Below are 10,833 nucleotides of genomic sequence, written 5' to 3' on the forward strand. Positions count from 1 at the left end.
CAAATGGAGAGAAGTATTTGCAGCCTAATAGACATCTGATTAGTACCAGTACGTGGACATATGGAGATCTCCTACGAATCAATAATAATCTAAAAGGGAAAAAATGTGTAAAGAAAAGTGCAGTGTGCAGATGAGCTAATACTTCAAGTCAGTTAGGGAAAGAGAAGGGTACCTCAAATCTAGTAACACCAGTTCCTGGACCCAAAAGGCTGAGGGATAAAGGAGGAGGGAGACTCTCACCATTTGCCTTTTTGTACCTTTAGAATTTTAAATGACATGATTTTTTTTTTTGAGACAGAGTCTCACTCTGTTGCCAGTGCTAGGGTGCAGTGGTGCCATCTTGCTCACTGAGACCTCTGCCTCCCAGGCTCAAGCAATTCTCTTGCTCAGCCTTCAGAGTAGCTGGGATGACAGGTGCCAGCCACCACACCCAGCTAATTTTTGTATTTTTAGTAGAGATGGGGTTTCACCATGTTGGCCAGGCTGGTACTGGACTCCTGACCTCAGGTGATCCGCTTGCCTCGGCCTCCCAAAGTGCTGGGATGACAGGTGTGAGCCACTGCACCCGGCCCCTTAAATGACATGATTATAATGTATCTTCCAAAAATAAATTAAATTTAAGTTTAAAATACAGCTTGTGGGCAAAGAAAGTGAACTGAAATAATAGGTCAACAATTTGGAAAGAAAGAAAATCAAGGTCTTCCCTTCCATCATAAAACAAAATAAATTTTGATTGGATTAGCACTGAAAGTCAAAGAGAGCTGAATGGAAAGGCGGAAACCAAAGAAGAACCTGAAGAAAACAGAGCTGAACGTTTATCTGACCTTGGGGTGAGGAAGACCTTTCAAACCCAAAAACAGAGGGTTTTTGAAAAATCATAAAATGAAAAGACTGATGGACTTAATGAAATGCATTAGTCAGCTCAGGCTGCCATGAAATATTCAGACAGGGCGGCTTACACAGCTGGCATTTCTTCTCACAGTCCTGGAGGCTGGGGAGTCCAAGATCAAGGTGCCAGCTGGCTCCGATTCCGGCGAGGCCTCTCCTTCTGGCTTGTGGACATGGTGAGGGCCCAGGGGAAGGGAGAGACAGAGACAGAGAGAGTGGGGAGAAGAGGGGGAGAGAGAAAGCGAGAGAGAGAGAGAAGGAGAGAGAAAGGGAGAGGGAGAGAGAGATTGAGAAAAAGAGAGACAGAGATTGAGAAAGAGGAAGATATTGACAAAGGGAGAGAGAGGCAAGGCGCAGTGGCTCGTGCCTGTAATCCCAGCAAGTTTGGGAGGCCGAGGTGGGAGGGTTGCCTGAGCCCAGGAGATGGAGACCAGCCCGGGCAACACGGCAAAACCCCATCTCTGTTATAAAAAAATTTTTTTCAATTTAAAAAGAGAGAGAGAGATTGACAAAGAGAGAGGTTGAGAAAGAGAGAGTGGGCAGTGGGAAGAGAGGAGGAGGATGGGGAAGGGGAGGGAGAGCGCTCTCCAGCATCTGTGTTTATACGGACACTAATGTATCGCATCAGGGCCCCACCTTTCTGACCTCATTTAATCTTAATTACTTCCTGACTCCACACACAGCTGCACTAGGGGTGAACGCCACAACCCAGGAATGTTGGGGAACACAAATGTTCAGTCTGTATTACCACATAAACATTTAAACCTTCTCTATGTTTAAAAATAATCATAATACTTGGTATGCAACAAGATCTTTAAAAAGAGAAAAATAACCAAACAAAAATGCCTAAAGGAGGGAAAAAATGTTTGTTACATATGTCAGTCGACATAGAGAAATCAACGCAGTTTATCAAATCATGTCTGTAGTATCATCTTCATTTTTAAGCAGTAAACACTGGCTATCTCTGGAGGCTGGGAATCATGGATTTTTATTTTCTTCTTTGTGCTTTCTGTATTTTCTAAATTTTCCATAATAAACATGAATTACTTCTATAATTTAAAAAAAAGACTTTTTTTTTAAGAACTGTTATGTCAAAGTCAAGCCACATCCAGGCAGACAGTCCAGTTCTGCGCAGACTTTAGGGGACGGCTGGCGAGCCTGGCAGAGCGTGAGCAAGGAGCCGGCACCGCAGACCCAGGAGGGCATGGGCTGTATTACCCTATAGAAGACAGGAAACCCTGGAGGTGACCAGAGGAGGAGGGCACGAGAGGGAATGTAAACCAGTGAAACTCTTGCCCCATGGAAAAGGGAAGGTGTAGGCTCCAGAGGCACAACAGAGGCAGATTTCAGCTCAAAAGAGGGAAGAATTTCCACCTCCTGAGCTGCCCCTGAATGCAAAGCATTATGCAGTGAAGCTCTCTGTCTCAGTCCACCCACGACTCAGGGACTGATGGAGTGAAGAATCTCCACTCAGCAAGGGGTTTAGACTAGACATTACTTTTTGTTTGTTTGTTTGTTTTTTTGAGACAGAGTCTTGCTCTGTCGCCCAGGCTGGAGTACAATGGCACAATCTCAGCTCATGGCAACCTCCACCTCCCGAGTTCAAGTGATTCTCCTGCCTCAGCCTCCCAAGTAGCTAGGATTACAAGCGTGTGCTGCCACACCTGGCTAATTTTTACATGTTTAGTAGAGACAGGGTTTCACCATGTTGCCCAGGCTGGTCTTGAACTCCTGACTTCAGGTGATCTGCCCACCTTGTCATTCATGTTCTTATATAAAGTTCTAATTCCTTTTCAATGTTGCGCAGTAGCCCAAGGTATGAAAATACAAGTTTACGGAGCTATCTCAGCACGAACAAACATTCAGACTGTGTTTCACCACCATAAACCGTCACAAAGGCTGTCCCAGAAGTTGTCACGTGTGCACAGGTGCCAGCATTTCTTTAGGGCAGATCCTGAGAAGTAGAATCACTGAATCACTATGTCACAGGGCAGCTGCATTTATTTTAACAGGTCTTACCAAACTGCATCCACCATGATGTTCCTTTCCAAGCCTCGGATCCCAGAGATTTACAGACCCCATCTCTATGATATATCTCCTTGTCAGTTTCATCCAGGCATCATACCTCCCTGGGATACTCCAGGCCTCAGTGTAGCTCTGTGGCTCCTCCTTACTATGAAAACCATCACCCACCCCTGAGACAGGCTGCCAACATCATCCGCAGCCTTGGAGCATAGCCCAAATGGTCGCCCATCCGGCTACTGGTGGAGAAGACTCTCGGATGAGGAAGGCAGGCCTCCTAACTCTCAGATGCTGCACCTCTGTGAGTCAGGGGGTACCCCACCCGTGAGTGAGAAGGAGGGGCTGCGCAAGAGGAGACTAAATCCTGGCATCACTCAACGGCCTGGATGGGCCAGAACCAAAGATGAAAATGCACCAACATGTAAATTTAGCCATGAGCACAGCTGGGTGATAGAGACAGGACCGGATCGTCAGTATCCAACACGCAACTGATTAAGTGTCCATGGTAAAATAAGTGCTCTTACACGAGGTGCTAACGACGTAATTGCGGTCTTACATAAGGTGCTCTGGTATTTTTAGCAGCAGATAACCGCCATGTGAATGGAGGAGCCGCCCTGCCAGTGAATGCTGCTTACTGTACGGGCTGGCGCAGGCCTTGAAACGCCAGTGCTTTGCAGGCAGCCAGCTGCTGTCAGAGGGGTGGGATGTCTGTGCCCGGGGCTGCAGCTCCGCCCGTGTTCTGCAGTTTCTACAGAACTGCTGGCCGGACTCCCCACAGCCAGCCGGGGGTACACACATCCCCGTGCTTATACCCTCAAGCATCCCAAAAGCAAGAAAAGGGCCACTTCAGGGGCTAGCCCAACCCAAGCAGCCACCTTCTAGCTAAGAGAGCTCTCCCCAGACCCAGCGGGGTGGAGGGAGACGGGAAGAAACCAGAGCCGGCCTGGGCTCAGCTCCCTCGTTCCCAGAGCTGACCCCTCGGGAGCCTGGGTGCTCACCCTCATGTCACCTCCCACCCGTCACAAGAAACCCAGGGCTACAGGCACAGTGAAGTCAAAGTGGCCTCTTGGAATGGTGTGTCTGTATTCACGTCCCGGGTTTAGGATCCCTGCAGCCTTCTTTCCTGTTTCGCTCCATTGTATTAAGTCTAACACATACACAGAGGAGCACACACATGGAACGGGTAAGCGTTAGCCTTGATGGAAGGAACACAGCCCTCTGACTGACACCCCATTAAAGAAACCAGGCAGTACCAGCCTCCCGGAAGCCGTCCACATCCCTCCCGGAAGCCCTCCTCATCGCTCCCGGAAGCCCTCCTCATGCCTCCCGGAAGCCCTCCTCATCGCTCCGGGAAGCCCTCCTCATCCCTCCCGGAAGCCCTCCTCATGCCTCCCGGAAGCCCTCCTCATGCCTCCCGGAAGCCCTCCTCATCCCTCCCGGAAGCCCTCCACATCCCTCCCGGAAGCCCTCCACATCCCTCCCGGAAGCCCTCCACATCCCTCCCGGAAGCCCTCCACATCCCTCCCGGAAGCCCTCCTGCCTCCCGGAAGCCCTCCTCATGCCTCCCGGAAGCCCTCCTCATCCCTCCCGGAAGCCCTCCTCATCCCTCCCGGAAGCCCTCCTCATCCCTCCCGGAAGCCCTCCTCATCCCTCCCGGAAGCCCTCCTCATCCCTCCCGGAAGCCCTCCTCATGCCTCCCGGAAGCCCTCCTCATCCCTCCCGGAAGCCCTCCACATCCCTCCCGGAAGCCCTCCACATCCCTCCCGGAAGCCCTCCACATCCCTCCCGGAAGCCCTCCTCATGCCTCCCGGAAGCCCTCCTCATGCCTCCCGGAAGCCCTCCTCATCCCTCCCGGAAGCCCTCCTCATCCCTCCCGGAAGCCCTCCACATCCCTCCCGGAAGCCCTCCACATCCCTCCCGGAAGCCCTCCACATCCCTCCCGGAAGCCCTCCACATCCCTCCCGGAAGCCCTCCTGCCTCCCGGAAGCCCTCCTCATGCCTCCCGGAAGCCCTCCTCATCCCTCCCGGAAGCCCTCCTCATCCCTCCCGGAAGCCCTCCTCATCCCTCCCGGAAGCCCTCCTCATCCCTCCCGGAAGCCCTCCTCATGCCTCCCGGAAGCCCTCCTCATCCCTCCCGGAAGCCCTCCACATCCCTCCCGGAAGCCCTCCACATCCCTCCCGGAAGCCCTCCTCATGCCTCCCGGAAGCCCTCCTCATGCCTCCCGGAAGCCCTCCTCATCCCTCCCGGAAGCCCTCCTCATCCCTCCCGGAAGCCCTCCTCATCGCTCCGGGAAACCCTCCTCATGCCTCCCGGAAGCCCTCCACATCCCTCCCGGAAGCCCTCCACATCCCTCCCGGAAGCTCTCCTCATGCCTCCCGGAAGCCCTCCTCATGCCTCCCGGAAGCCCTCCTCATCGCTCCGGGAAGCCCTCCTCATCCTTCCCGGAAGCCCTCCACATCCCTCCCGGAAGCCCTCCTCATCCCTCCCGGAAGCCCTTCACATCCCTCCCGGAAGCCCTCCTCATGCCCCCCGGAAGCCCTCCTCATGCCCCCCGGAAGCCCTCCTCATGCCCCCCGGAAGCCCTCCTCATCGCTCCGGGAAGCCCTCCTCATCGCTCCGGGAAGCCCTCCTCATCCCTCCCGGAAGCCCTCCACATCCCTCCCGGAAGCCCTCCTCATGCCTCCCGGAAGCCCTCCTCATCCCTCCCGGAAGCCCTCCTCATCCCTCCCGGAAGCCCTCCTCATGCCTCCCGGAAACCACGACCCCGACTTCCAACACCTTCCATGCATTTGGCCCTTTTGGCACTTTATAGACGTGGAATCAGGCAGGACATGCTCCTTTCTGTCTCGTTCCTTTTACTCGACATTGTGTTTGTGTAATTCATCCACGTATGCTGTGTGCTCAGATTGTTCCTTCTCACCACAGTGGGGTGCTCCATTGTCTGCCTTCACCCCAGTTTATGTGTCCATTCTACTGCTGATAAACATCATAGGATTTCCGTGGGGGATGGATTTGGCTATTACAAACAGTGCTGCTATGAACATCCTAGTATATGCCTTTTCACTGCAACCCATCCTAAAATATACATCATTGAAAACTACTGCTTTAAGCCTCAAATCTTGGGAAAGCCAGTGTGCCCCACCTCTCCAATTTACCCTTTCATTCTTTAAACATGGTCCTGCCACTGTCTACAGAGCACCATGTAAAGGGTATTGGCCATCTCCTTGAAGTCTGGGTAATAAAAAAATGAAAAAATAATAAAAAATAAAAAAAAATTTTTTAAAGAAGACTATTGGCCAAAGGAGTCAGACTTTCTAGGACTAAAGTCCCCTCCTTGTTGTGTGTCTTTGGACAAACACTCAACCTCTCTGTGCATCAGTTTTCTTACCTGTAAAATGGGAATAGTACTCTAACATCATTTGGCTAAGGTTTAAACAAGGGAGCAGCGTCTGCATAAGGTGAGCACTCATCAGTGTTCATAGCAATGATTCCCGCTGAAGGTATCCTGTCTTTCTCAACACCCCTGCGGTACCCTGCTCTGGGCAGCCCCTGCCCGGATATCTGTGAGCAAGGTCCTCAAAGAAAAGGAGATCGCAACTGAGGACAAGCAACTCTACCACCTCCAGCTGGAGCAGAGCTCCACCAACAAGCCCTCCCTTCCACGCCAGATCACTCCTGTCCCTTACCCTCTCCAGGCATCAGAGATGCGTGGCGGCCGCAGCTACTGTCCTTTTACGCATGAGGCACTGGATGTCACTCAAAATGGGACCTCGACCACAGTGACTGTGCTGGGGTCATTATTAATGGTATGCCAGTGGCCTGGTGACAACCTGCTGGGGCACCCAAAGTACCCAAAAATCACTACTTGGGAAAAAATGTTTTTAAATGTTGATGCAAAAGAAGAATGAACTGGACTATTTTGTTTTTTTAGATGACAAAAATGGAAGAAGCCCCCTCAAAGCATACAGTGCAAGAGGCCCAGGAGCAGGAGATTCCGGCCTTGAAAGACTGGTTGCCATGGTAACCGTGTTTCACAGCAGGAGCTCGTTTTCATATGACAGTGACCCGCACAGAGAAGGGAAGGACGTCTCCTACAGAAACTTAGTTGAAGGCTTTCCCATTTGGGGTGAGGGGAGTTAGTTTTGTTTACCAAAAAAAGGGCATTTTAAGGTGCCTTAAGAGGCAGAAATGATCCCAGGGCCCTTGCAAGTTTCTCTCTATTCACAACTCTTACTTAAGACAAGACAGAAAAACACGGCCTGTTTCCAAGGCCTCCTGGGGCTGATGTCATAGCCTCCCTGGATCACTGGTCCCATCATTAACCATCTGTTTGTTACAAAGTCCTTTCCTGGAGTCCAGCAGAGTCCCAAGCAAGCAAGCAACCAACCGAGCCACGAGGAAGTCCTGCACACCTGGGCCAGGGGCTGAGAAGACACGGAAGTTAACACACACTCCCTGGACTGAAAAACATGCCTTCCTGAACAAACAGCAAATCCTAGCATCTAAAAACAGCCTTAGGAGTCAGACAGACTTGAGTTCCAGCCTCCACCTTGGCCACCTATATGCTGTGTGATTTAGGCAGGTCTCTGGCCCTCTCTGTGTCCTTATGAACAGAATGAGGACAATAATCCTAATGCTTACCCCTCTGGATGTTTCTAGGATAAAGGAAAACGAGGGACTACCTCGAATGATTAGCACACTGCCCGGCCCGGGACAACCCACTCAACAAACAGCTGCAATGATTAAGAGCTGGAAAAGTATATCTCGCACTCATGATATAATGGGAGGCTAATAGCAGAGAACAAAGTACTAAACTGTGTGGCACAGCCTGCAACCGATCCATCAACAAGCCCGGCAGGAACGCAGATGGACTGGAGGGACGGAACCCTCCGGGGGGGACGGAACCCTCCGGGAGGGAGGCGGTGCTTGAACTGAACTCTCAATTGTATTAAGGATGCCGGGGAGGTGTGCTTGGAGGTCTGAGGGTGGGAATGCCTCTATTGAGCGCTTGCAGGGCACCCAGTCCTGGAAGGTCTGAGGGTGGGAATGCCTCTATTGAGCGCTCGCAGGGCACCCAGTCCTGGAGAACCAGAGAGAAGGAGAACAAGCTTCCTGCTGCCATCAGGGACAGAAGGGGATGTGAGATCAGCCGACAGCTGCAGCTGGTGGCCTGAGGGCATTGTGGAGTGGGAAGCCAGGGAAGGGTCCCGGTGCAGCCAGGGAGGTGAGCAAAGCTTTTCCAAGGAAGCTGCACCTGAGCCAAGTCCCAGAGGGTGGGGTGAGAGGGCCCAACCAGGGCAGGAGGGAAGAAGCTGCAGGATTGGAAATTGGTTTGAGAGAATGAGGCCACGTGACTGAGGGCCTTCAAATGCGGGCAGGGGAGCTGAGCTTTGCCCGGGAGGACATATGGAGCCTCTGAAGATATCTCGGTGGGGCAGGGGTCGGTGACAGGGTGAAAGGGACCATCATTCTAGAGGGGACATGCCAGATGGATTGCCGCATGGGGCTGGAGGGGGTTCCCACAGGAGAGAGACCAGCTAAGAGGCCTCTGTACTCTGGACTGAGATGTTCAAGGCCTGTAGGAATCGATCACAAAGGAGAGGGGAGAGGCAGACACATTTCGGAGACCAGTGTAAATGACAGAGAATGAGGGAAACCCACCAGCGGGAAGTGAGTGAGGGCAGCTGCCTGGGAGGAGGAGGCGAGTCGGGTGCTGAGTTTGCGGTGACACCGGGGCACCCAGAGAGCAAGACAGGGTGGGCTGGAAGTCAGAGGGGGCATTCCCAGAGGACTCCTGGAGCCAGCTCCGTGAGAAGTACAACACAGGGCCTGGGAAAACAGTCCCAGGAGAGAGGGAAAAAGGCTCAGCAGAGGAGAAGGAGGCAGGAAAGAGGCACGCCCAGAAATGAGGGCGGGGAGGCTGCAAGCTGGACACCAGCGCGCAGGGGTCCGCTTCCCGGGGAAAGCGACCGAGGCACCACAGGAGAGGCGTGTTTGGAAACGAAACGACTTTTGGGTTTAGAAGTTTCAGCGAAGTGGCCGCCGGCAGCCAGGCTGCAGAGGATGGAGGGGGGCGGCTGCGGGGGAGGGGGCAGCAGGTGCCGAGCTCTTGTGGGAAAACGTGACAGAGAAGAGGAGACAAGCTGACGGCTCAGATGCCGGCTTTTGTGTTTTTCAGGAGATGGGAGATGGGAGGCCGAGGGGATGTCAGATACGCGGGGTGGGGGTGGGGGTGCGGGCTGGAGGCGGCCCGGGCGCGATCTCCCCCGGTGTCGGGCGGGGCGGGGCGGGGACGGGACTGCAGGCCTGGCTCTACCCCCCCCCCGCGCCCACCAGGGTCTGCAGGGGCGTCCCCAGGGCTCCCCAGGGCTCCCCCTGCCCTCAGTGCCGGGAGGGTCAAAGGCGCACAGGGTGACAATGACCATTCCCCGGAATCTCCATGGCTCTGATCTCCCCGGGGACGGGTCTCCAGCTGCAGCAGGACGACCCCCGAGGTGTTACGGACCCAGGCGACCCTCGGGTCACGCTGCCCTCTGAGCAGCCGGGCAGGAGGCACAAGCCCCAGACGCCCCGGCAGAGGCCTGTGTGCGGCGCAGGGAAGGAAAGGCGGCTCCACGGCGGGCCCAGCGCAGTGAGGCGCCCCGGACGGATGGAAGCGCTTCCCCGATGCCTCCGCCCGACTCCGGGAAGCGGCTCTGGGAGGCGCTGGAAGCCGACCCCGCGGGACTCAGGCTGGGAGGGGCGGGCGCGGCGAGTGGAGGCGTCGGTCTCGGCCGTGAGAAGGGGCCCCCCAAATCCTGCACGCGCGCCCCCCCTTCCGACCACCCAGCCGCGGGCGGAAGCCCAAGTGTGCAGGGCCCGGGGCCCCACGGTGTCCCCCAGTCTCGTGGGGCGCCGGGTCCCCACCCCAGGCGAGGCCGGGCGCAGAGGGGGCGGCAGCCTGGACCCCCGGGCCCCTCCCGCACGTGCGCTGGGAACCGCCGCGCTGTGGACTCGCCGCCCGGAACTCGCCCGGCGCCGCCCTCCCCCACCCCCGCCGCGTCCCGCCCCCACCCCCACCCCGAGCGGGGGGCACCGCAGGGTCCCCGAGGGTCCCCGAGGCCGGGGCGGAGCGCGAGCCGTTCGGAGTGGGGGGCTCGGGGCCCGGGTGCAGCGCGCAGGCTCCGGCCACCGGCGGGAGGAAAAACCCGGCTCCAGGCCCCGCCCGCGCCCCGCCGGCCCCGGAATCGCCCCCACCCGGGGCGCCGAGAGCTCCCGGGTCCCCGCCGCCGCCCTGCGCGCCCCCCGCCGGCCCCGCCGCTGAGCCGCGCGCACCCCCCGGCCTCGGCCTGGGCCCCGGACCTGGGGCGGCCCCACTTCCCCCCGGACTCACCTGGGGTTCGGCCCCGCGGCCCGCGCGCTCCCTCGCTGCCCTCTGGCGGCCAAAACCGCGAAACCGGCGCCCGCCCTCCCGCCCGCCCGGCTGGGACCTGTCGCTGCAGAGCCCGGGCCGGAGGGCACAGGCCGGGCGACCTCTGGATGGTGACCTCGCCGCGGGACGGGTCCCCACGGTCTCGCCGGAGGGTTAGGGGCGCGGCTCCCTGCAGCCTCCGCCTCCTGGGCTCCGGCGACCCTTTCGCCCCAGCCTCCCCGGCCGTCGGGACCGCAGGCACTGCTCCCGCAACCGGCTAATTTTTGTATGTTTTGTGGAGACGAGGTTCCACTATGTTACCCGGGCTGGTCTCGAACTCCAAGCCTCAGTTTCTTTGCAGAACAGAGACAACAATAGTCCTGTTGTGATGATTGAATGAGATTACGGCCCAAGGTCTCGCTCACTGTAGGCCCTCCACTGGAGAGCGTTATTAATGTTAATATTCCCTCCTCACCTCCTAACCCTAAAGCCTCAAGGGTGCAGGAATCCCACCGGCCTTAGCCCACCCCCC

General features: G+C 56.2%; 1 protein-coding gene across 5 annotated transcripts in view; it reads right to left on the reverse strand.

Moving 5' to 3' along the window:
- RPH3AL (rabphilin 3A like (without C2 domains)) overlaps positions 1–10,450 on the reverse strand; it is a 161,043-nt gene extending 150,593 nt beyond the window's left edge. For 2 of the 5 annotated variants that reach the window (XM_063656197.1, XM_054457160.2), the window contains exon 1: positions 10,284–10,390. The gene's annotated coding sequence lies outside the window, so the exon portion shown is untranslated. Of the gene's footprint in view, positions 1–959; positions 1,278–10,283 lie in introns of those variants that run through there. The other 3 variants (XM_063656193.1, XM_063656196.1, XM_063656195.1) reach the window with 3 other exon arrangements.
- Between the last annotated feature and the right edge of the window lie 383 nt (positions 10,451–10,833).

Source organism: Pongo pygmaeus, chromosome 19, assembly GCF_028885625.2.
Source record: "Pongo pygmaeus isolate AG05252 chromosome 19, NHGRI_mPonPyg2-v2.0_pri, whole genome shotgun sequence".
In the NCBI taxonomy this organism is placed as follows: domain Eukaryota; kingdom Metazoa; phylum Chordata; class Mammalia; order Primates; family Hominidae; genus Pongo; species Pongo pygmaeus.